Source organism: Chlorocebus sabaeus, chromosome 15, assembly GCF_047675955.1.
Source record: "Chlorocebus sabaeus isolate Y175 chromosome 15, mChlSab1.0.hap1, whole genome shotgun sequence".
Taxonomy (NCBI): Eukaryota; Metazoa; Chordata; class Mammalia; order Primates; family Cercopithecidae; genus Chlorocebus; species Chlorocebus sabaeus.
The window spans coordinates 62,983,695-63,010,435 of NC_132918.1; the positions used below are offsets into that span (position 1 = coordinate 62,983,695).

The 26,741-nt window shown below is 37.3% G+C and overlaps 1 protein-coding gene across 12 annotated transcripts in view; it reads right to left on the reverse strand.

The window, feature by feature from the left end:
• The window catches only part of TBC1D5 (TBC1 domain family member 5), a 567,416-nt gene that overhangs the window by 369,372 nt on the left and 171,303 nt on the right, over positions 1–26,741 (reverse strand). Inside the window, exon 5 of one of the 12 annotated variants that reach the window (XM_073023628.1) lies at positions 20,382–20,474. The exons of the other annotated variants lie outside the window; for them this stretch is intronic. The gene's annotated coding sequence lies outside the window, so the exon portion shown is untranslated. The remainder of the gene's footprint in view (positions 1–20,381; positions 20,475–26,741) is intronic. 12 annotated transcript variants of the gene reach the window in all.

The following is a 26,741-nucleotide window of genomic DNA, read 5'->3' on the forward strand; positions in this document are numbered from 1 at the left end:
AAAAAGGAGGTACAAATGAACAAATTCCTTAGTGGAAACCATCAGCTACCATACAGCAGAAAAATGAAACATTCTGACAAGAATACAAGAGCTGCTGAGTAGAAACAGAGCCTATAAGACTGTCTCGCTCTGTAGCCCAGGCTGGAGTGCAGTGGCGCGATCTCAGCTCACTGCAAGCTCCACCTCCCGGGTTCATGCCATTCTCTTGCCTCAGCCTCTCGAGTAGCTGGGACTACAGGCGCCCGCCACCACGCCCAGCTAATTTTTTTGTATTTTTAGTAGAGACGGCGTTTGACCGTGTTAGCCAGGATGGTCTCGATCTCCTGACCTCATGATCCACTCGTCTCAGCCTCCCAAAGTGCTGGGATTACAGGCTTGGGCCACTGTGCCCGGCCCCAAGACCATTCTTAAACAGTTTTGAGACTACAGATGACCCTTGAACAACATGGGTTTGAATTGCACTGGTCCATGTGGATTTTCTTCTGCATATACCTCTCCTGAGACAGCAGGACCAAAACCCCTCCGCTTCCACCTCCTCCTCAGCCTACTCAATGTGAAGGCAACAAGGATAAACACGTTTATGATGATCTACTTCCGCTTAATGAATAGTAAATATATTTTCTCTTCCTTAGGATATTCTTAATAACATTTCCTTTTCTCTAACTGTATTGTAAGAATACAGTATAATACATATAACATACAAAACGTGTTAAACTGTTTATGTCACTGGTAAGGCTTCTGGTCAACAGTAGGCTATCAGTAGGCAAAGCATTTGGGAAATCAAAAGTTACACATGGATTTTTGACTGCATAGGGGCCAGCACCCCTAACTCCCATGCTGCTCAAGGATCAGCTGTATTATCTTTACCAGTGAAGAACGTAAGTACATAATGTGGGGGGCGGGGGGGGGGAATCCAAAGAAAATGTGAACTTTGTTAATTTGTTGAGACTACTTTAATATAAAATATTATGTTAACTCTTTCACTCATGAATTAACATAATATTTGAACTCTTGTATTAATGTTAATAATTATACATGATACTGCACAAGAATCTAAGGTATGATCATCTCTGAATGGGACCATAAATTTTGAAAACATTCAATAATGCAAAATCTGAAGAAATATGTTGTAGTCCATATTAAATGGCCAATTTAATTGATTAGTAGCTTCAAAAATGATGAGCTTACTTGCTGATGGAGTAGAAACCTATTAACTTGGATACATGAGTCAAGAACTCTCAGCATAAATATGCAAATGTTTCAATTGTAGTAGAAGACTATCATTATTTAGAGGTAAGAAAAATTCCAATTTCCCAAACATATAAATATATACAGACTTTATAAAATTGATATTAAAAAATGATAGTCACTTAAAATATTATTAAATGATGAACTTGAGTATCATTGCAAAGTCATCTGACTTAGGGGTTTCTCTCAGAATCCATGTTGATTGTAATGGTTCCATTTTTTCATAAAGGAGATTTGTGCACATGTAAACTTCTGTTCTTACATATTCTAACACCAAAACTGTTTATGTTGTCCATGCAAGAAATCTGACACATATTAAAACGTTTTTATAAGCCCTTAAAATGGGAATAAAACTATTTCAATTTCATTTTCATAAGAGGGAAAGATTAAAGCACTGATAAGGTGAAAAAAAGGATACAGGAGAAAGAGGTAATTATAAAAGAATGCAATACATAGCGCTCATATAATATCTTGAAGTCAGAAAAAATAAAGGCTCTATGGTGATTGTCAAAGAATGTTTCAAGACATCAGAGAATACTAAAAAACAAAACAATTCTATAAACTCTACATAGAACAGATACAGGCCAGAAAGGGTATATGAAAAGAAGTAATTAACAAAACTGAATAAACTGGGACTACAGAGGAGCTACACAAACCCTATCCCAACTCCCAGGGAATTTTACTAGCAAAAATATATACCTCCTTTTCCAATGTATACAATTAGGTAAAAGAGAGTAGCATACTATGTCCAAAATTTCATTGAATACCATAATAAAATGTCTAAAAGCTAAGTACATTAGAGTTCTATAAACCTGCCATCCTAATTTACATAAAATCATTGCACAAAAAATTTTTAGAATTTTGAAATCTATGTGTAAACTTCAGTAAACAAATGAAAGTAAATGACAGAATGTCATGCCATGCTTTGTCATCTGTGGAACAATGATGCAGTTCAATTATATTTATTGAACAAACTAGCATCATTTGTCTTTCTCTGTGCTAAGAACTGTTTGGAGTAGTGATGATTACTAATATTTTACTTAATGCTTACTAAATGCTAGACACTGTGTTTTATGTGTATTATTATCCCATTTAATCTTCTCAGCAATCCTATCAGACAGGAATCATTATTACCCCCATTTCACATAGGTGGCGACTGAGGCTAGCAAGTTAATGATTTCATCCCAAGGTCACATACTAAGTGGCTGGAAATTGAAGTGAACCTCCTTCAGAAACTCATTTTAAGATATCCTACTGCTTTCTCACTATGTACAATGGCATAGGGGAAAGGAACATCAGGGAATAGAGATGAGGAGAGAAGCAACACGCCCTGGGAGGTAGAAAACAAAAAATATACAGACTACACAATGAAAAGTAGAATGTCACAGCAAAGAAGATGTATTAAAAGGAGCTCTAACTCTGAAAGGTCAAGGAGTAAAAATACAGAGGTCTAAAAAGACTTCATGGAGAAGGGAATATCTAGGACAGACTTTGAAGAAATAGTATTTCAACAGGCAGAGATGGATGGAGAGAGCTGACCAGAGGTCAACTCAAAAAAGATTGTTCTGAAGCCAGCAAAATGGACAATAAAATAGTAAATACCTATATTTGCAACAGAGAAAGCTTCACTGAGAAAAAGAAGCTGCAAAACGGACACATAAAATTATATTATATGAAATGCACATTATTAACAATAAAGATTTACATTTAAATAGCAGTTTGCAGTTTACAAAATTTTTCACATATATCATGCATTCTCAATGACAGTGATATTGTCTCCTAATGGACAAGATTGGTGCATAGAGTGGGTGTGGGGAATCATAGATACTACAGTAGTTTATGGTCCTCAAATGGAACATAGTACATAAAGAGCAACATAGTATATCTGTGTATATTTGTGTTATTAAACTTTCGTAGGGGAGGATGACTGGGAGAAGTTTTTCTTTAAAGACTTTTTAGGGGTGCAATGATTTTTTTAAAAGGTTCAGAAACACTGACAAATACTACCTCATTTGATCATCCCAACCATCTAATAAGTAAGCAGGTATCATTTCCTTTTTTAAAAAGCATGAAACAAATAATACAGGAAGATTTAAAGAGATGAACGAAGGAGAAAAACAAGTAGCGCACGGAATGGAATTTTATACATATACACAGCCAATAACATAAAATAATGCGCAACCTCACTCAGAGTTAAAGAAATGTCAACTAAAACGATCAAATGTAATTTTTCACCTATCAGATTGCAAAATAAAAAAGGTGGACAATACCCAGTCTTGATAACAATTTGCAGAAATAGGCATTTTAATGCTAATGAACTTGATTTAAAAAGTGCATATTTTTAGGAAGGCAATAACTATCAGAATTACTAATGCGTTTAACTTTTGAATCAACAGTTCTATCACTAAAAATGTATCCTACTTATATACCCTCTAGCCAAATCTATGCAGAAAGAAGTTGATTGTAATACTGAAAAACCGTAAGCAATCTAAATGTTCTATAACCCTTGGGTTTATAAATTACAGTCATCAGGCCAGGCACGGTGGCTCACAGCTGTAATCCTTGTCCTATGTAACATATATGGACAGAAGTTTACATTTGCACACATCCTTGGGAGGCCAAAGCTGACAGATCACCTGAGGTAAGGAGTTCAAGACCAGCCTGGTCAACATGGTGAAACCCCAACTCTACTAAAAATAAAAAATAAAAAAAATCAGCCACATGTAGTGACAGGCACCTGTAATCCCAGCTAATAGGGAGGCTGAGGCAGGAGAATCCCTTGAGCCTGGGAGGGAGGTTGCAGTGAGCCGAGATTGCTCCATTGTACTCCAGTCTGGGTGACAAGCGAAACCCAATCTCAATAAACAAATAAACACATATATACATAAAGGTAATCCAGAAATGGAATAATAGGTAGGAATTAAAAATCTAAATGCTCTGATGCAAAAAAAAAAAAAAAAAAAAGGACACAGCATACTGAAATCAATAATGCTACCTGTATGACCCCATTATTTTATAAAAATATGCGAATGTAATTTTGCTATGCATTAAAATTTCTGGACACACAAGAAACCAACAAAGGAGGAGGAAGAATTCCCCAACTGTATACATAAGTGCACACTTTTAAAATTGGATGTGAGGACTGTTTTTTTTTTTTTTTTAGAGATAGAGTTTCACTCTTGTTGCCCAGGCTGGAGTGCAATGGCATGATCTCGGCTCACTGCAACCTCCGCCCCCCAAGTTCAAGCAATTCTCCTGCCTCAGCCTCCCAAGTAGCTGGGATTACAGGCACCCACCACTGCACCTGGCTAATGTTTTCTAATTTTAGTAGAGATGGGGGTTTCCCCATGTTGGCCGGTCTGGTCTCGAACTCCTGACCTCAGGTGATCCACCTGCCTCGGCCTCCCAAAGTGCTGGGATTACAGGCATGAGTCACTACACCGAGCCAAGGATGTATCTTTCAAAAACATTTAATTATAAAAATGTTAAAATGACTTGCTCCAGTTCCTACAATTGTGAAGCAAAACTATGAATAAAATTCCATTCTTTTGGCTCAAAATCCATTGTTTCTTATCACATTACTTTATAAAGCTTACTACTGTTCAGAAAAAAATCATATTGGTGATTAAATATGGTAATGTTTATGGTTCCATAATACCTACTGAAGCATAAATGCCCCTGTAAGTTCTCAAAATGTCTTTCATGATCTACTCACACCTGTGTTCCCAATCTTCCCTTCCATGTCTTTTTAGTTTCTAAAAAGCATCCAGTGTTTTCCTACCTCTCTATTTTCTTAAATAACAAGTCTTGGTCAAGAAATCCTCTCCGAATCAATTCCTCTTTCTAAAACACTTTATTACTTCTTTTTTAAACCGATCTATTCTCATGACCTGGCATATAATAATAAATATTTCTGAATGAATGAAAATATATCCATCGGAACAGATTCTACTAATCACTTTGTAAAGTTAATCTCAAATGCTCCATTCTCTCTGAAATGCTTCCTAACTTCTTTTCATTCAGTTTTAGAATGTTAAATTTAATAATTTCAGGAATGGAGTCACATATTTCTGCTTGTAACGGGGAAAAGTAAACAAAACAGGAGGTTTCTTTCTTCCTAGAGAATAAAAGGGGAGGAATACCCTTAAGAAGAGAAAAATCCTAGAATGTATCAGCAACCATTAATTTTTTCCATCACCATGCTTATTTCTATAAAAGAAAACTTCCAGAATCAATTTATTCATTTTTTTTTTTTTTTAAAGAGACAGGGAATCTCTGTCACATTCATAGCTCACTGCACTCTCCAACTCCTAGACTCAAGTCATCTTCCAGCCTTAGTCTCCCAAGTAGCTGGGACTACAGATGAGTGCCACCACGCTTGGTTAATTTTTTTTTTTATTATTTTTGGTAGAGACGATGTCTCCCTATTTTGCCCAGGCTGATCTCCAACTCCTGGCCTCAAGCAATCCTCCCAACATGATCCACAACACTTGGCCCAGAATCTACTGCTATTGACACTAGTGATTTAAGTCAACATTATCTAGGCTCAAATTGAGGAACTGTCCTAACTATCTGGCATTAGACAAATTAGCTAAACTGTGTCTCAGTTTCCTCACATGTAAAATGGTGAATACTCAATTCACAGCTTTTGTGAAAACTATATTAATATCCCTGAAGTATTCAGAATATCTGACATATACATAGTAAGCATTCAATAAATATTAACTATAATTGTTATTGCCATCACCAACACACTGTCACTACTCTAGTGAATATATTTACACAGTAAGGTCAGAATAAAATCAAAGACAGGATTGCACCTACAGTTGAAAACGACGGAACCTTTGAGTGATTCAAAAGATTTGTTCACAACCTTATACATTATAATTAGATATTCCATGCTGTTTTCTCAACATGTCTGTAGAGGAAGGAAAGAAGGTAGTAAGCAGAAATCAAGGAAATCCAGGGCTGCACAAATATAATATACATTCAAGTTAATACTTATTGAATCCTCCCATGTGCCAGAAGCTGTTGTAGAAGACAAGCATTTAGTGGTGAATAAATAACTTGCTGTCCCCAGAAAATACACATTCTAGGAAAAGACAGTAAGACAAGGATAAAGAGTTCGCGTAGCAACACACGTTATGAAGAAAATGTAAAGAGGCCTGGGGGATAGAGAAAGATGGGATATGGCTGAAAGGTTATTTGGGAGCTGGGAGCTTATCTGAGAAAGTGTAGTCTTAGGAAGCACCTCTGAAGTGGTGATATTTGAATAAAGTAAGGGAACAAGCCACATGATAACCTGGAGGAAGAGCGTGCTGCAAACAGCAAATGTAGACGACCATAAACTGGGAAACAGCTTGGAGGTCTGGAGATACTGGGAGAAAAAGAAGGGGAAACAGAAGAGAGGCTCGGTCACTTCCGTCCTTTCAGGCCATGAAAGGACTTTCATACTCAGTGGCATGGAAAGCCATTGGAAGCTTTTGAGCAAGGATGTGACATGATACGATCTATTCTTTAGAAAGATCACAAATGGTTCAACTGATGAAAAGCACTGACTACTTGCCCATCCACTCAGCACCTTCTTCAGAAAAGAGCACTTCCTCAGAAAGGTTAAGAATAAAGGCAAATATTTATCATTCCTCAAAATCATATTAGACTATGGTGTATGAGAAAGTGCAAAATAAGATAAAAAGCAACCACTATAGAAACCTGAAACAAGATCTGTAAAAAAAGAAACCAAACAAGTTAGTAAAAGAAGGTAAACCAAGTAACACAAAAGGGCATCTAGCCAGATGACAATCTTCAAAATGCTTCTCATACTTTTGGAGAAATAAAAACATCAGCACAAAATAAAAACATAAGCAAGATGAGATAATCATATAATAATATGCAATACTAAATTTAATCTGATTTTATATTTGTATACACAAACCTTATATTCTGTTTTCTTTTTCATATATTCATTGTTATGTTCAGGCCCCTGCTATAGGTTTGAATGTTGAATCCCCTCCTAAATTCCTGTTGAAATTTAATCCCCAATGCAACAGTATTGGGTTTTTAGGGGGATTGGGAAGGGTGGCTGAGACAAGGTCTCACTCTGTCGCCCAGGTCAGAGTGCAGTGGCATGATCATGGCTCACTGCAGCCTCAATGTACAGAGCTCAAGTGATCTACCCATCTTAGCCTCCCAAAGTGCTGAGACTATAGGCATGAGCCACTGTACCCAGCCCCCAGTGCAGCAGTATTAAAAACTAGAGCCTTCAGGAGGTGACTTCACCATGAGGACTTCACCCTAATGCATACGGTTAATGCTTATTAAAAGGGCTGGAGGGAACTAGCTAGGTCCTTTTTGCCCTTCCATCCCTTTCACCATGTGAGGATACAACATTAATCCCTTAGGAGAATGCAGTAACAAGGTACCATCTTGGAAGCAGAGACCAGCCCTCACCAGACACTGAACCTGCTCCCATCTTGATCTTGCACTTCCTAGCTTCCAGAATTGTGGGAAAAAAAATCTCTGCTCTTTGTAAACTATCCAGTCTCTGGATTTAGCCACAGCAGCACAAATGGAGTAAGACAACTCCTTATACAAAATTATATCATACTTTTTGTTCTACTCCTCCTTCACCCCTCTATTGTCCACTTGGGCAGATCTATAGAGAAAGGCAGATAAAAGGGACTCATTTATGCACTATCCTCTTAATATATACTCTAGTAAGCACCCAAAGCCAGAAAGAGACAGAATTAAGCAGTATAGTATTTTGTGTAAAAGCCAGGTAGTTACTCAGTCCATTACGATTAACAAAACAAGTGGAAACAAATATGTGAAAATACATTAAATTTCAAGCAAGAAAATGCTAGCTCAAAACATTACAAACAAAAAAATTGTTCACTTCCTCAGTCTATATGTCTTTTAGTTTCGAACTCTAAGACATACTAGACATTTCAACTTATGTCTCTTCTGTGCTTCTCCAACTACCCTAATTTAAGCTAGCATCATCTGGATTGGTCTTGAAGCCTCTGGACAAGAGCTACCAGAATCCCTCTCTTGCTCCCCTTAATCTCCTCAATAAAGATCACTGGAGTTAAATTGATTTTTAAAGCAGTAAATCTGCTCATATCACTCTCCCTATTGAAAATCCTTTGATGAGTTACTACTCACAGGCTGAAATTTCTAAGAGAATCTACAAGCCCCTGTGTGACCCTTGGCCACCAACCTGGCTCAGTCACTACCGTCCCTGAGCTTTCTGGGCTCCAATCACACTATCTGTAAACTCTGCAACACAGAAGTTCATTCCAGCCTCAGAGCCTTTACAAAAGTTTCTTCCTCAGCTTGCAAAATCTCTGTCCCAATTTGCCCAGGTAACAAAACATAAATTTCACTTCCTTTTGTGAGGTCTTGTTGGACACTGCCTGCCACCACTAGATTAGTTCTCTCCCTTACTTGACTTCTGGGTAGGCCCTATCTTTCCATCATTGTACTTATCACAGTCATATATGTAAGAGAAAGGGTGGAGGAAGGGAGCACGATGGAAGCAGGGGTGTTTACATATATACACATATGTGTATTTTAAAGGTTTACTGCCCCCTTGAATTCATGAGGGCAAGGAAAATGCCTAGCACAGTGCTGGCACAATGAAGGCATTATTATTTTTCTTTTTTTTTTTTTGGAGACAGAGTCTCGCACTGTTGGCCAGGCTGGAGTGCAGTGGCACGATCTTGGCTCACTGCAACCTCTGTCTCCCGGGCTCAAGCAATCCTCCTGCCTCAGTCTCCCGAGTGGCTGGGATTACAGGCATGTGCCACAGCATTATTAATATTTGTGGGAAAAAAGTGAGATAAAATTGGACGCAGCACATCAGGATGCCACAATGACATGTCATAAATCAAGATGTCTCAGATAATGGGTTAACTACGTATTTTTTATGACTGGTTTGATTTTAAAAATAAGTAAAAACAGGCTGGGCACGGTGCCTCACGCCTGTAATCCCAGCACTTTGGGAGGCCGAAGCAGGTGGATCACCTGCGGTCAGGAGTCCGAGACCAGTCTGGCCAACATGGTGAAATTCCATCTCTACTAAAAACACAAAAATTAGTCAGGCATGGTGGCATGTGCCTGCAGTCCCAGCTACTTGGAAAGCTGAGGGAAGAGAATCACTTGATCCCAGAAGCCAGAGGTTGCAGTGAGCCAAGATCATGCCACTGCATTCCAGTATGGGCGACAGGGCAAGACTTCATCTCAAAAAAAAAACAAAAAGGTAAAAACTGATCCAACCTAAAATGCATAATTCAATAGCAACAAGTATACAAAGTATACAAAGATACACCTAGATTGAAAATATCAATGGGGTCTGGGGGGTGCCTACAACAAAATTCATCAGCAAAATGAGGGTAGAGTTCATTTCTCTCTGTTTAGAGGGAGTGACCATAATTTAGATTTAAGTGACAAGAGAGGAAATACAATATTTTTAAAGGAGTAAATATGGAAAGACTTAACCCTTTCTCTCACAGACTCTTCATTCTCTCACTCTACAAGGCATTCCTGCATATTACTAAATTAGACATAAAATGCCACATATTAGCCAAAGCTTTTACTTATATTTTCTTGAAAATTAAGTCAACAAAAATTTGATCACACCACTGCATTCCAGCCTGAGCAACATAATGAGATCCTGTCTCACACACACACACACACACACACACACACACACACACTCTTCCAATTATTTACCTAAATTATTAAATATTCTCAGATATAACTTTCTTATTTGAGAGTAAATTCCTTTCTACAATCCAATAATCCCTAAATTTATTTCCTCATACAATTAAAAGATAAACTATTTAAGATAGAGTGCTACTTTATTTGACCGTTTAATGCCAATATATAAAGAAAATAAAAATACCCAAGCTTGTTACTCAATTAAAACATATTAATTTCATTAATCACATTTAAAAATCTTGGCTTCCTTGAGGAACTGCCAACTACTGAAGTTCATGAGCTCCTACACTAGTATATGGCATATCAAATCCTAATATGGGAGAATGGAAGGAGAAGATGAACATGTGAATGAGCTGGGGAAAAAAAATATTGGTACCAACTCAATCACTGCTTTATGAAGAAAAAAGACAAAGCAAACTCTAGGTCTCTGACTAAAAACACTGCCTTCCTAAAAACTATTTTAGTCAGAAACTGCTGGTGATAAGATTGGATTGGACAAATTTATTAACAGAGTCCGTATATAATAGATTTTATGAATTGTCAAAAGGTCTTTAGCACTTACCAGCCTGTTCAGTTGCGAATGTGAATTACAAAAGACAACCTTTAGTTAGCTCCAACAATCCTTCTGGATTTGGGTTTCTTTTAGTACTATGTTATTCTACTTTTGCTTCTGAAATGAATTACTAATCAGACAAATCTGTAACCCCAGGAAGTCAGTGTCTGTTTCTGTTTCTCCTTCATTCTCTTCATACACACACAGACACACCTATCATTCAGATAGATAGAGAGATAGATAGATTCATTTCATTTTGAACCTTCAAAGAATAACCCTTGTAAAGTACGTGATTCTCTCTCTAACCTATATAACCAAGTCCAGAACTGTATTTTCTGAAACCTGTCATGATGTTTTCTATAGCAATGACAAGAAGCAGATGGAAGAGTTAGCGTATTATCTTTCCTCCCCAAAGAAATAGATCAAGAAAGCAAAAGAATCGCCCATTTTTATAGAAATGAGGGCCCCTATTAGTACAATTATACAGAATAACATCACTTTCATTTAGGAATTTTCCATCTTTCAGGACGCAAAAGCATTGTTTTTAACATATTACGGGCAGAAATTTAATGACAGATCCAAAAATCTTAAACTATGAAAAATATGTCCATATTATCTTCATTAATGGAAAACCAATCAGATACATAAAAAGATACTTCTCAGGTTGGCAAGCATGTCTGCTACCTAAATCTTATTAAATGTATATGTATATACGTCAATGGATAAGGAAATTTTAAATTAGAAAATAAAATCTGAATCAGATTCAAATTAACATCTTCTTTTTACCTATTCCTTTTGGCAGTACTTACAAAATCTGTAGTAACAAACTATCACTTCATTATCTTCCCACAAGATACCGGTTTTCTCTTAACACTTCACAATGCTTCTGAGATAGCATATCTAATATAACACCTCTACTTCTCTCCAGCATTTAACAAGACAAAGAAAAGGCAGAGAGTAGACAACGTCGGTGTTACAAGCGTAAGAACCCAACTCTCATGAACATTCAAATTAACTATATATCTCAAATCATTCTATTTCCCACGTAGGCCTCAGATACGATCTAAGTTACTGTTTCCCTTTAAAGGAACTAATACACTACAGGGTCATTCATTCAGTGCTAACCGATGGCAATCATTAATTAATGGTAGGGGGAGTAGTCCCATTTAAATTAAAATATAACTAAAAGCATAGAAATGTAAAGATCCAGGGTGGTTGTTTTAATGACTTTTCTTTAATCAAGTAAAGCTGAGTAATCAAATGTGTTTTTTGAAGAAGACTATTTCTATTTTTGATCCAAATGGGAGCCCTCAAAGAGAAACTACAATGATAAGTTTTTAATTCACCTAACTATTCAATATCAATTTTCCTTGATTTGTGTAACAATACAGTTTAAACTTTCTTCAGTGAAATTATTAAAATGAAGATGTAGATGACTAGCTTACCTCCTTTGTAATAATGCTTAGAACATGCGTATAGTGACGTACATGCAAAAACATGTACGATTTTCAGGGTTGTATCAAAAATTAAATATAGAGAGAAGAAAGTTCATATATTTCATTCCAAGTACATCCATTCACAAGGCTATCTCCCCACAGGTTTAGTCAAGTCATTCTCCATGTTAGTGTAGTTAGTACAAGCATTCAGAGGGCAGGAATCAGGCCCATATAATGTGCTTTTTAATGGCCCTGGCACAGGTTGATGCTTATTAAATCCTAGTTGAAAGACATTTGACAATACAATTGCTGAAAAATTCAATGTTCCCTTGCATGCGAAATTTTGTGCCTTGTACCTTATGATTTCAGCAGTGCCATGTGTGCTGCGATAGTTAAGGGCCTGTCAATGTTTCCATTATAAACTCTGGTTTTCAGAGGTTTCTATCTTGGCCTATAAAAATAGACTCCGGTCTGTAACTTGGCATAAAAAGTACTGGTATCAGCCCAAGAGAACATTTTTTGTTCCAAAGATTAAAATAAAAATCTGTTTAGTAGTTTTAAGTTAACAGAGTGTTAAAAAAAAAAAAAAAAAAAGAAAAAGAAAAGTTGGGGGGGTGGGGAGGAGGGAGAATGTTTTTAAAAACACATGCATAAAAAAACCAATCCTCTATCTCTCACTACTACTTCATTTTAAACTTTCAAATGATTAACACAAAAAACAAACCAATGATATTGCATAAATGAAAAACCCAAAAGGAGTTTTAATTAAAAACATTATGGCGATTACCAAAAAAATCATAAATTTTTAACTACATAAATAGTATCTCAATAATCCCCCCATTTAAAGATTGTACAAGTACCCACTGACAGTAAACTAAAGCTATTTCAAAGATGTCTTTTCAGATATGTAAAAATTACCTTTTAATGAATCACTAAATGAAGATTTACTACAGATTAGGAGACAATCTTCAATTCTATTTTCAATGAATGCATCAAGAAGTTTCTCAAACATATTATAACGAATATAAAAAGCACTGAAGTAGTCTTTACAAACTGTTGAAAGATATTAGTCAAAGTTTTGTGGATTTTTTAAGCTTAATACAGATCTGTTTCTTTCAAAAATATAATGGTTACATAAAGCTGCTGCATAGTCACAAAAGCACATCTTTTACAACAACAACTTTCATCTGTTAAAGAGGATGTATATTAGAGTAATCTACAAAGAAGGTGATTTGGAAATAGCCATCAAAATTAGAAGTACACTTTAAAATTATTTCTTATTGTGGTAAAATACACAACATAATATTTACCAACTTAACCATTTAAGTGTACAATTTAATGTTACTAAATACATTCATAATGTTGCTCAATCATTTTTATCACCTATCTCCATAACTTCTCATCATGTAAAACCAAATCTCTTATTTACAAAAAAACTAAAACTCTGTAAAAATTGTAAAGGGTTTATTCTGAGACAAAATAAGGGACCATGACCTGGGGAACAGTCTCAAGAGGTTCTGAGAAAGTGTGCCTGCAGTGGCTGGGTTACGGTTTGGTTTTATGCATGTTAGGGAGATAGGAATTACAGGCAAAGACATAAATCAATACATGGAAGGTATACACTGATTTAGCCCAAAAAGACAGAGCATCTTGAAGGGAGGGAGAGGAGCTTTAAGTTACAGAATGGTTTCAGGGATTCTTTAGGTGGCAACTGGTTGAGAGAGTTAAGCTTTGTCTGAAGACTTGAAGTCATAGAAAGAAATGTTTGAGTTAAGACAAGGCAGATTATGGCCAAAGTTTTGTTATACAGAGGAGGTCTCAGAGTTAGCAGCCTTCGAAGAAAATATACAATAAATGTCTACAGACCTTGAAGGCATCAGACTGTTAGTTAATCTCTCCTAGATTTGGGAAAGGCCTAGAAATGGAAGTCCTGACTATAGTAACGGAGTTTCCCCTAAAAAAAGATGGCTTTGCAGAGCCATTTCAATCTGATGGCCTTATGGTAGCCTTTTCAAAATATGTCAACGAAATACATTTTTAGATAAAATATTTTTATTTCCCTCAGGGCCCACTATCTGTCATTTGACACTATACCAGAGTCAGCTTGGAAAGTAAGCCACATTACACTGGGTTAATAAAAACCTAATGAGATGTTATCGTTTGCAGGATGTGGCTTAAGCACCGCCTAGTATGGCCTCAGGTCTTGTTTATAATTTGTATCTTATTGCCATAAAGAGTCTGTTTTGACAGTCTTATGACCTTTACTTTAACCTAAACTCCATAAGGGAGGAGGTATAACAAGGCATGAGCAGCCTCCCTTTCAATCATGGCTGAGAATTCAGTTCTTCTGGTTCCTCTGAGACCAGTTTTTCTTGGCCAAGAGAGGGTTTGTTCAGTCAGTTGGAGGGCTCAGGATTTTAGTTTTGGTTTATGCTCTGTACGCATTAAATATACTTTCCACTCCTCCTCTCCCGACTCCTGGTAATCACCACTCTACTTTCTGTCTCTATGATCTTGACTACTCTAATTATCACTTATAAGTGGAATAATATAGAATTTGTCTTTTTGTGACTGGCTTATTTCACTGAACATAATGTTATCAAGGTTCACATATGTTGTAGCGTATCTGGTTTCTTTCCTTTATAAGCCTGAATAATATTCCATTATACGTATATGCCACATTTTGTTTATCCATTCAGCTACTGATAAACACTTGGTTTGCTTCTGTAAACCAAAAAGTATCTGAGACAAGTCTCATTCAACTTAGAAGTTTATTTTGCCAAGGCTAAGGACATGCCTGTGACACAGCCTCAGGAGGTCCTGACCATATGTGTCCAAGGTGGTCAGGCTTACAGCTCAGTTATATACATTTTAGGAAGACATAACACATCAATCAATCCATGTAAAATGTACAATAGTTCAGTCAGGAAAGGCAGAACAACTCAAAAACTCAAAGTGGAGGCTTCCAGCTCATGGGTAGAGTAGGTAGTTAGGCAGATATGGAGAGGGCAGGAGAGCAACCCCACTCACACCCCCATCCCCTTTTGCCCCCAGGACTGTCAGGCGACCATGAGGTGATGGTCTGGTGGTTGTTAAACTGTCTCTCTAAAATGATAAGTGGTCACAGCCAGCACCAGGAAAAGACAGTCTCCTAAGAGAAAATGCTCGGAGCTGGTGTTATCCACTTCTCAGTAAGATCTCAAACAGGCCCACTAAGAGGCAAAATGGCCTCTTACATGACCTTCCCCTGGGAACGCTCGACAGGTAAGGGAAAAACTCCTCAAGTGAACACGCGCACAACTTCAGCAAACCCCAGAAGCATAACAATGTATAGAACCCCACGTCAATGGATGAACAGGGCACTGGATCTTGCAAGTCACCAGCTTGGCCCTTCCAAGTACACTGCTTCCTTTCACTCCTGCTCTAAAACTTTTTAACAAATTCTCACTCCTGTTCTAAAACTTGCCTCAGTCTCTCCCTCTGCCTTAAACCAAGTACAGCCCCTCAGCAAAATTCTTTCCTCCAAGGAGGCAAGAATCAAGTTGTTACAGACCCATATAGATTGACCACTGCTAACAGATGGGATTAAAAGATTTTCCAATTGGCAACTTGTCAAAAGAGTTTACCTAAAGACCAGAAACCCACTCAGGCATGCTGGCTCATGTCTATAATCCCAGCATCTTGGGAGGCTAAGGCAGGCGGATCACTTGAGGCCAGGAGTTCAAGACCAGCCTGGCCAACATGGCAAAATCCTGTCTCTACTGAAAATACAAAAAGCTGGAGTGAGGCCAGATCATGGTGGATCACACTTGTAATCCCAGTACTCTGGAAGGCTGAGGCAGGTGGAACACTTGAGGTAGTAAGTTCAAGACCAGCCTGGCCAACATGGTGAAATCCCATCTCTACTAAAAACACAAAAAATTAGCCAGGCATGGTGGTGCATGCCTGTAATCCCAGTTACTCAGGAGGCTGAGGTACGAAAATCGTGTGAACCCAGAGGCAGAGGCTGCAATAAGCCGAGATTGCACCACTGCAATCCAGCCTGGGTGCTCAAAAAATAAAAAAATAAAAACAAAAAATAAATACCCGAAATTCCATATAAGGGAGTGCCCATATAAGGGGTTGTAGAGACCATGGTTCTTCCTATGCAGATGAAGCCTCTAGGTAGCAGGCTTCAGAAATAATAGGTTGTAAATATTTCTTATGAGACTCAAAATGATGAAAGACGCAGATAATTCTCTCCAGGATGAGAGAAAACACCTAGAAAGGGAAAGGCACTCTCTACAGAATGTAGATTTTACCTGTGAGAGACAGTTAACAGGGTCATTTTTAATAAATCAAAGGAATATATTTTGGGACAAAATACTTCAATTTCTTCCAGGGCCTGCTATCTGTCATGTGATGCTTTACTTTAGTCAGGCTGTAATTTGATGTCTTATTGCTACAAAAAGTCATAAGATCTCTGTTTTAATGTTAATGCTGGTCAGTTGTGCCTGAATTCCAAAGACAGAGTATAATGGGGAATGCCTGATCCCCCCCTCCCCATCATGTCCTGAACTGTGGAATGCCTTTGGCTGACAGGATGGGTTCATTCAGACAATTAAGAAGGTTAAAGTTTTATTTTTAGTTTATACTTCCATATTTCAGCTATTGTGAATAATGCTCGTATGAACATGGGTGTACAAATTATCCCTTTAAGACCCTGTTTTCAAACATTTTGGGGATACACCCAGAAGTGGCATCACTGCATCATATGGAAATTCTATTTTCAATATTTATAAGGAGCCACCATACTGCTTCCCACTGTGACTGTACCATTTTACCTTCCCACCAACAGTGCACAAGGGTTCCAATTTCTTCCACGTCCTCACCAAAACATATTATTGTTTTATGTTGATAGTAGCCATCCTAATGGGTGTAAGGTGGTATTTCATTATAGTTTTGATTTGGATTTTCCTAATGATCAGTGATGCTGAGCATCTTTTGGTGTACCTATTGCCATCTGTATATTTTCTTTGAAGAAATGTTTTTCCAAGTCACCCATTTTCAAATCAAGCTGTTTGTTTTGTTGTTGCTGAGTTGTAGGAATTCTTCACATATGCTTTATGTAACCCTTTTCAGATATATAATTTGCAAATACTTTCTCCATTCTGTGGTTGTCTTTTCACCCTATTGACAGTGTCTTTTAATTAACAAAGTTTAAAAATTTTCATGTAGTCCTCTATGTTGTTTGTGCCTTTGATGTCATCCCCAATAAATAACTGCCGAATAAATCACTGTCATAAAGTTTTTTCCTTATTTTCTTCTAAGACTTTTATAGTTTTGGGTCTTACATTTATGTCTTTGATCCATTTTGAGTTAATTTTTGTGTATGGTGTTGGTTACGGGTTCAACTTCATTTTTTACATGTAGATATCCTGTTTTCCCAGCAGCATTTCTTGAAAAGACTATCCTTTCTCCATTGAATATTCCTGTACTCTTGCTAAAAATCATTTGACTGGCTGGGCACAGTGGCTCACACCTGTAATCCCAGCACTCTGGAAGGCCAAGGCGGGCAGATCACGAGGTCAAGAGATCGAGCCCTTCTGGCCAATATGGTGAAACCCCGTCTCTACTAAAAATACAAAAATTAGTCAGGCATGATGGTGGGCACCTGTAATCCCAGCTACTGGGGAGGCTAGGGCAGGAGAATCGCTTGAACCCAGGAGGCGGAGGCTGCAGTGAGCCGAGATTGTGCCACTGCACACCAGCCTGGTGAGAGAGCAAGGCTCCATCTTTAAAAAAAAAAAAAAAAAAAAAAGCAAACAAGAAAACAATCATTTGACCACATACATGAGGTTTTATTTCTGGGCTCTCCTATTTCATTGGTCTATATGTCTTCCTTATGCTAGTACAACACTGTTTTGATTACTGTAGCTCTGTAGTAAGTTTTAAAATCACAAAAGGTGAGTCTTCAAGCTTTGTTATTCTGTTTCAAGACTGTATTGTATTGACTATTTGAGGTCCCTTCTGATTCCATATAAATTTAAGGATATGCTTTTCTATTTCTTCAAAAAAAAAACAAAAGTCACTGGGATTTTGACAGGGGTGCACTGAATCTGTAGATTGCTTTGGGTAGTACTGACATCCTAACAACAGTAAGTCTTCTAATCCATGAACATGCAATGTGTTTCCACTTATTTATGTCTTTAATTTATTTAAAGACATTATTTAATTTATTTCAATAATGTTAAAACATAACCATAATGGTTTTCATTCTATAAGCCTTTCACTTCCTTGGTTAATTCCTAAGTTTTTTTTTTTTTTTTTTTTTTTGGATGCTATTGTAAATGAAATTCCTTTCGTAAGGTCCTTTTCAGACTCTTTATTATTAAGTGTATGAAAATGCAATTGCTTTTTGTGTGCTGGCATTGTATTCTGCTACTTTGCTGAATTCATTCACTAGGTTTAACACATTTTGGAGGAAACTTTAGGGTTTTTTACATGTAAGATTACATATCATCTGTGAACAGAGATAATTTTATACTTCCTTTTTAATTTGGATGGCTTTTATTTCTTTTTCTTGTCTAACTGCTATGGTTAGAACATCCATTACTATATTGAACAGAAGTAGCAAAAACTGATATCCTTCCATTGTTCCTGGTCTTAAAGAAAAAGTTTTCAGTCTTTCACCATTGAGTATGTTATTCACTCCAAGTCTTTCACATATAGTAGTCCTTTCACATTCCAGGACCACAGTAAATGACTGAAATCATGGATAAAACCAAACCCTACACACACTATGGTTTTTCCTATATGTACACACCTATTATAAAGTTTAATTTATATATTAGGCAAGGTCAGAGACTACAAACAAAAATTAACAATAAAATACATCAATTATGGCCAAGGGTAGTAGCTCATGCCAGTAATCCTAGCACTTTGGGAGGCCAAAGTGGCCAGATTGCTTGAGTTCAGGAGTTCAAGAGAAGACTGGGCAACAAAGTGAAACTCCATCTCTATAAGAATTTTTTTTTAATTAGCTGGGCATTGTGGTACACACTTGTAGTCCCAGCTACTTGGAAGGCTCAGGCAGGGAAGATCACTTGAGCCTGGGAGGCAGAGGTTGCAGTGAGCTGAGATTGCATCACTGCACTCCAGCCTGGGCAACAGAGCAAGGCTTTGTCTCAAATAACATAAAATAAAATACAAAAATTATGAAAACATATTAGAATAAGATATGTGAATGTGGAATCTTTCTCATTCTCTCTCTCAAAAAAAAAAAAAAAAATTCTTTTTTAATGTTTTATAGAGCCAGGGTCTGGCTATGTTGCCCAGGCTGGTCTCAAACTTGTAGCCTCAAGTGATGCTCCCATCTTGGCCTCCAAAAGCACTGGGATTAAAAGTACCACACCCAGCCAAAATATCTTATCATATATAATATTTGCATATTGCAGTTAAACAAGGGTAACTTAAATTGTAGAAAACAAAACCACAAATGAGAAACTACTATATAAATTTTATTAGGTTGAAGTAGTTTCCATCCGTTCTTAGTTTGTTGAGAGTTTTTATTAAGAAACATTGTTGAATTTTGTCAAGTGCTTTTTCTGCATCTATTGAGATGATTGTGTGTTTTTTTCCTTCATTCTGTTATTGTGGTGCATTACTTTGATCAATTTCCCTATCATGAGTCATCCTTGCATTCCAGGAACAAATCCCACTTGGTGATGGTGTATAATCCTATTAACATACAGCTGCATTTGGTTTGTTACTATTTTGTTGAGGGTTTTTATATCAATGTTCATATATATATACACATTTAGAACTTGAACTGATATTATTAGGAACTTTTTTCCTGAACATACTTGCACATATGTGAAATTATATATGTGTACTAGAATATTACGCATAGAATTTTTTAACACAGCAAAACACTGAAACCAACCTAACATATCAACTGGGGACTTGTGAAATAAATTATTGTAGATACATATGGCACAGTTACTATATAGCTATAAGAAAGGGGAGGGGAGGGGAAGGGAGGGGAGGGGAAGGGAGGGGAGGGGAGGGGAGGGGAGGGGAGGGGAGGGGAGGGGAGGGGAGGGAAGGGAAGGGGAGGGGAGGGAAGGGAAGGGAAGGGGAGGGGAGGGAAGGGAAGGGGAGGGAAGGGAAGGGAAGGGAAGGGAAGGGAAGGGAAGGGAAGGGAAGGGCAAAAGAAAAGAAAGGAGGGAGAGAGAAGTACTGATACAGAAAGACTTAGCTGTATTTGCCTCTACACGCATAAAACATTTCTAGAAAGACACAAACAATAGAGATTAATGATTTCCCATGAATTCAATGTAAACATTAAAATTTGGGGTGGCATTCCTAATCAAAGTCTTAGTATCAAATATTATAACCAAAACAATATTAGAAAGGAAAAGGCTAAGAGTCGTGGCTCACACCTGTAATCCCAGCACCGTGGGAGGCCAAGGTGGGAGGATTGCTTGAGGCCAGGAGTTCAAGACCAGCCTGGGTAACATGGTGAGACTGTGTCTCTACAAAAACAAAAAATAAATAAAAATTAGCCAGGTGTGATGGTGTGCACCTGTAATGCCAGCTACTTGGGAAGCAAAGGTGGGAGGACTGATTGAACCCAGGAGGTTGAGGCTGCAGAGAGCCATGCTTGCACCACTGCTTTCCAGCCTGGGTGACGAAGCAAGACCCTATCTCAAAAACACAAAACGAAACAAAAAAACAAAGAAAAAAAATATAACTCTATATTTCTATAATTATTTAAAGCAATAAAATTAGGTATTATGCCTATATTCAGTCCTGTGGTTATCAAATGTTGGTACACAACAGAATTACCTGGAGTTCTTATAGTAACAGATTCCTGAAGTCTACCCTCAGAATTTCTGATTCAATAGAGCTTAAGTGGGGCCTGAAAAGTTGCTTTTGTTTTTAAAGACAGAGTCTTGCTCTGTCTCCAGGCTGGAGTACAGTGGCGTGATCTCAGCTCACTGCAACCTCTGCCTCCAGGGTTCAAGCAATTCTCCTGCCTCAGCCTCCTGAGTAGCTAGAACTTCAGGCGTGCACCACCACACCCAGCTAATTTTTGTATTTTTTTAATAGAGACAGGGTTTCGTCATGTTGGCCAAGATGGTCTCAATCTCTTGACCTCGTGATCCGCCTGCCTCAGCCTCCCAAAGTGTTGGGATTACAGACGTGAGCCACCGCACCCAGCCCAGAAAATTTGCTTTTCTTAAAACTCCCCAGGTAATGCTGAAGCACTGAACTGGGGGCCACACTTTGAGAACTATTCTAGACAAATGACTATCTATTCAAAATTGTACATGAAAACCCACCTATCACAGTATTATAAGTATAATTTGATTATCAATAATATTTAGATAAGAATGCATGTTTACTTAAAACTTAAGAACTCAGCCAGGCGCAGTGGCTCACTCCTGTAATCCCAGCACTTTGGGAGGCCAAAGTGGGCAGATCATGAGGTCAGGGGTTTGAGACCAGCCTGACCAACATGGTGAAATCCCATCTCTACTATATACAAGATTTGGCCCCAATATACAAAAATTGGCCAGGTGTGGTGGCGCATGCCTGTTATCCCAGCTACTCAGGAGACTGAGACAGGAGAATCTCTTGAACCTGGGAGGTGGAGGTTGCAGTGAGCAGAGATCGCGGCACTGCACTACAGCCTGGGCGACACAGTGAGTCTCCGTCTGGGGAGAGAAAAAAAAAAAAAAAAAACACCTTAACAACTCTGCATGATGGGTGTGGAAGATAATTTAGATTATTCCAAACATGGTGAAATAAAGGAGGAGGAAAGATAAGGAACATAATATCATTTTCTTTTCAAATGTAGCCTCCTATCTCCTATTGCTGCCACTAGATGGAAACCAGTACAACAGATAGCTACCAAACTGCTAATATGTTTAGATACAGTAAACTAAACTGAGGTGAAAACTACATCACGTGGCATTAATTACAAAGGGACAAATCACTGTGGGTCCCTATACTGACATTAACTGCAGAATGAGCATATTTATTTTACAATTAATTGTATATGTCATTAGCTCTTGGCCTATAAATAACATCAACTTCAATCAGAGCTGTTATGGATCAATTTTTTGAAATAATAAATAAATAAAAAGCTGTAACTATGCTTTTCTACTTTTTAAAAAAGGCATTATTATGACACCGAAAAAATCATACATTGAAACCCTAACCCCCAGTAACCTCAGAGTGTGACTTTATTTGGAGATAGGGCCTTTACAGCAAAAACCAAATTAAATTGTCATTAAGGTGGAACATAATCCAATACAACTTATTCCCTTATAAAATGGGGAGATTTGGACATATACAAAGGGATGACAATGTGAAGACACAGGGAGAAGACACAAATCAAACAAAGAGACCTGGAATAGATTCTCCTTCACAGACCTCAAAAGCAATCAACATTTGCTGACACCTGATCTCAGACTTACAGCTTCCAAAACTGTGAGAGGGTAAGTTCTGCTATTTAAGCCACTAAGTTCGTGGTACTGTGTTATGACAGCAAACCAATACAGAACCTTTCTTATTTACTTTTCTTTTTCCATTTCAAAGGTGGAATGATGACTATAAGCAACATACTGCATCAAGTCCTGAGACAACAAAAATGAATAACATTGGTCCTTCAAGTTGCTTACAGTCCAATGACTTACTATATAATAAAACATGAATATTCATTAGCCTCTAATAAGATTTTGGTGTTTTTTTCAATGTTCATTGACACATAATTCAATGGGTCACCAACAAAAATAAGAGACACAAACACTGAATCCTACTTTATTCCTATTGCCACTATTCCAACTACAGCACTCATTATTTGCTTCCTACTCCTTAGCACAAACCTTCTAACTGGTTTCTTTATCTCCCCAAACCATCATGCACATTGCTGACAGCACCCTTCTTGTCACTCTTCCCTTTATGCAATTTACCTGATTGAAATATTTCAATAAATACCTTAAAGGAACTAGCTTTTTCCCAACTCAAAGTATAGATGTACATAACCTCAAACAAATTACTTCAACACTGATGCAGTTTATAAATAGCAAACTGAAATGTCTTTAAAAGAATTAGCAATTACTTATAATCAACAAAAAGAAGAGTAACAATATCATAAATTATTAAATATACATGAGCATAACCATACCCTCTTACATAATTCCTAAGTCCAGCACAGAAAGAATTATCTCAAATTTTAAAGCAGTGAGGGTACAGATTGATAGTTATTCTTGATCTGTAGCTGCCTCATAAAAAAAAACCCATAGCTATCATGGAAACCCTATCATAGAAATCCTATCTAAGATTTCAAAATTTATATGTAAACTACTTACTGGTTGCTTACATTTTGCACAACTTAATTTTATACTGTGCACTGGACTTATAGACATGGCCTCAATTACAAATGAAAAATTTTAACTTTGAATTTCTTACCATTATCAAGTCTCTCGATTACTGAATTAACACTGTTACATATACAGTTTTCCATTTATCTTTATAAAAAGTAACAGCCAGGCATGCTGGCTCAGGCCTGTAATCCCAGCACTTTGGGAGGCTGAGGTGGGTGGACTGCCTGAGCTCAGGAGTTTGAAACCAGCCTAGGCAACATGGTGAGACCCCGTCTCTACTAAAATACAAAAAAAAAAATATTAGGCGGGCATGGTGGCGTGCTCCTGTACTCCCAGCTACTCGGGAGACTGAGACTCACGAGTCTCCCAAGGGGAATCGTTTGAACCTGGGAGGCGGAGGTTGCAGTGAGCCACGATGGCACCACTGCACTCCAGTCTGGGTGACACAGCAAAGCTGCATCTCAAAAAAACAGAAAGAAAAAGAAATCCAACCAGTCTGCTGATACTCCTCTATTACATTCCAAGTAAATAAATTTCACATCTTCAAATATTACTAATGTGCAAAATAATATTTCTTGGTCACTTTATACATAACATTCTAGTGTCACAATTTTGGTTAGGTCTCAGAGAGAACATCTCTTATTAGTTCTACAATTAAATGATTCAGCAACCAGCCACACTATCTTTGCCTTTTAACAGTTCCAATCAGTAGCAGATCTAGGTGTAATCAACAGCAGCAGGGGGCTTTAGGAAGCAAAACAAAACAAAAACAGTAGGAATCTTTACTAGAATACAGTTAATTGATACAAGGGAACACTGTAGGCTATTTTAATACAAGTTAACCTAAGATATTAGAATCTGACTTTATAATGAGAAGTGAAATATGCAGGATAACTTTATAATATCTAAAAACAACAAATATAAAATATTTAATAAGGTTAAAATGAAAAGGGACTGTTTCAAAATGAATCTTCTCAGTCTCAGAAGGGTGATTACTTCTGTCTTGGTTATTTAGCACCCATTCAGAAGACAAATTAAAGCCCTCCTTACCTCCTACTGTTACTATACCTAACCAATTTCATCATCATATACTTATAAAAATTAAAGCGTCTCAGAGAATAACTAGCAATGCTTTTACTTCTGTTAAGAAACATTTAAAATTTCACCAGCAACATCAGGACAGTCTTAAAATGTAATTTAGCAGAATGTTCCCATTTCTTTCTTTTTCCTGTTTTTGATTTCCTCGCCTAGAGTGTAGAGATGATAGTGAAGTGCTATATGTGGAGCCACTTAATAGCATGCAGGTAGCACAGTGATTTATTTAGATGAAAAATCAAAAGCCAATGGTAGTATGATGTGATGACTACAAATTCTAACTACACAAAAATTCACAAATGGAAATGTTACCATAGTAACATTCTGATCACACTGCACATGAGGATAGTTGATTTCATGATATAATTCTATGTTTACTGCAGTATGTGCAATGAGACATCTATGAAACCTCAATTCTACTTCCTCACTCATCTCAGAATAAGATATAAGGAATTTGGCTGACAAGTTTACAATCTTGTCTGATTTTTCTTTTACTTCTTTTAAATTTTATAAAACAATGATAAAACTGTAAGTTGGCTAAGATCTAAAACATACTGTACTCTGTATAAGCCATATTCTAATCAAGGTTGTTGAAATTTCATATAGCAGGCCGGGCATGTTGGCTCACACCTGTAATCCCAACACTTTGGGAGGCCGAAGTGGGTGGATCATGAGATCAGGAGATCGAGACCATCCAAGGCTAACATGGTGAAACCCCGTCTCTACTAAAAATGCAAAAAATTAGCCAGGCGTGGTGGCGCATGCCTGTAGTCCCAGCTACTCAGGAGGCTGAGGCAGGAGAACCGCTTGAACCCAGGAGGCGGAGGTTGCAGTGAGCCGAGATCACGCCACTGCACTCCAGCATGAGCAACAAAGTGAGACTCGGTCTCAAAAAAACAAAAAAAATTTCACATAGCAGTAGAAAACAAGCATACCTGATGGCAATCACTTCTCTCTGAAAATACTCCCAAAGTTATTCAGCAACTATCCCACAGAGTTTTTATCTCCAGAAAGTTTTGTATTATAAAAGGAAAAATACAGAGCAGGGGGGAAAAACCCTTGTGCGTCTTCAACCCAAAAGGAACAGTAAGACAAATGTTAATAAATATACTATCATTATCATTTTGTCTTCAAATAAATATAAAATCATTATCATTTTGTCTTCAAAAAATGCTTTTCATAATAATGTTTCTAGTCTTTGTAGCTACTATTGAGGGGAGAAAATGCACTAAACATAAACATGGCAGGGAAAAGAGTAGAGAATGTTGTTAATAATTTATTTCTCCATGTAACAAGAGTTGCTTTATGATTAAAGCTCTAAACAAGAAAAGTATTATTATTACAATAAATAATAATAAAGCCATTCATTCATCTGGGCTAATATAAAAAAGAATTATATGTGTTACTTAAGCTACAAAACATACAATCAAAATACTTATTTTGAAGCTCATTGAAGTATAAATTCTAAGGTAAGGTACCTCTAAGGAGGTAGCACTCTCCAAATACCTTTAAATTACCCAACAAAAATTATTTTGTACAGTAATAATTTTTTAAACCTTCGTTATTAATTTTAAACTACTTCCAACAATCTTTATTAAATTATCAAGTGATGGTCAGGCAGAGTGGCTCATGCCTGTAATCCCAGCACTCTGGGAGGCGGAGGCAGGTGGATCACCTGAGGTCAGAAGTTAGAGACCAGCCTGGCCAACATGGTGAAGACCTGTCTCTACTAAATACAAAAAAATATAGCCGAGCATCGTGGCACATGCCTGTAATCCCAGTTACTTGGGAGGATGAGGCAGCAGAATCGCTTGAACCTGGGAGGTGGAGGTCGCAGTGAGCCAAGATTGCGCCATTGCACTGCAGCCTGGGCAACGGAGTGACACTCCATCTCAAAAAAATAAAATAAAATAAAATAAATTATCAATTGGCAATTTCTTTTCTGCATCTGATTTGTACTATGGTGGAAGGAGAATTGGTATTTCTTCTATTCAGTGATGTACACTACTACCAATCATAAAACATTTAAAAGTAAAGATATCTAAAAACTAGTCCTTGTTCATTTTAATGATTTTCTCTAAAATATATGAATAAAAATAGAGACATTAACAATTAAGAAAACAAGTCTTTAATATGATTTTATTAAAAGTTGCAAAAGTCATACTATAAATATTCAACAAATATGTAACAAGTTGTATCTTCAGTCACCTATTCAATATAGTGTTTTAATAATGAAAGGGCCAGGTGCAGTGACTCACACCTATAATCCCAGCACTTTGGGAGGCTGAGGCCGTTGGATCACTTAAGGTCAGA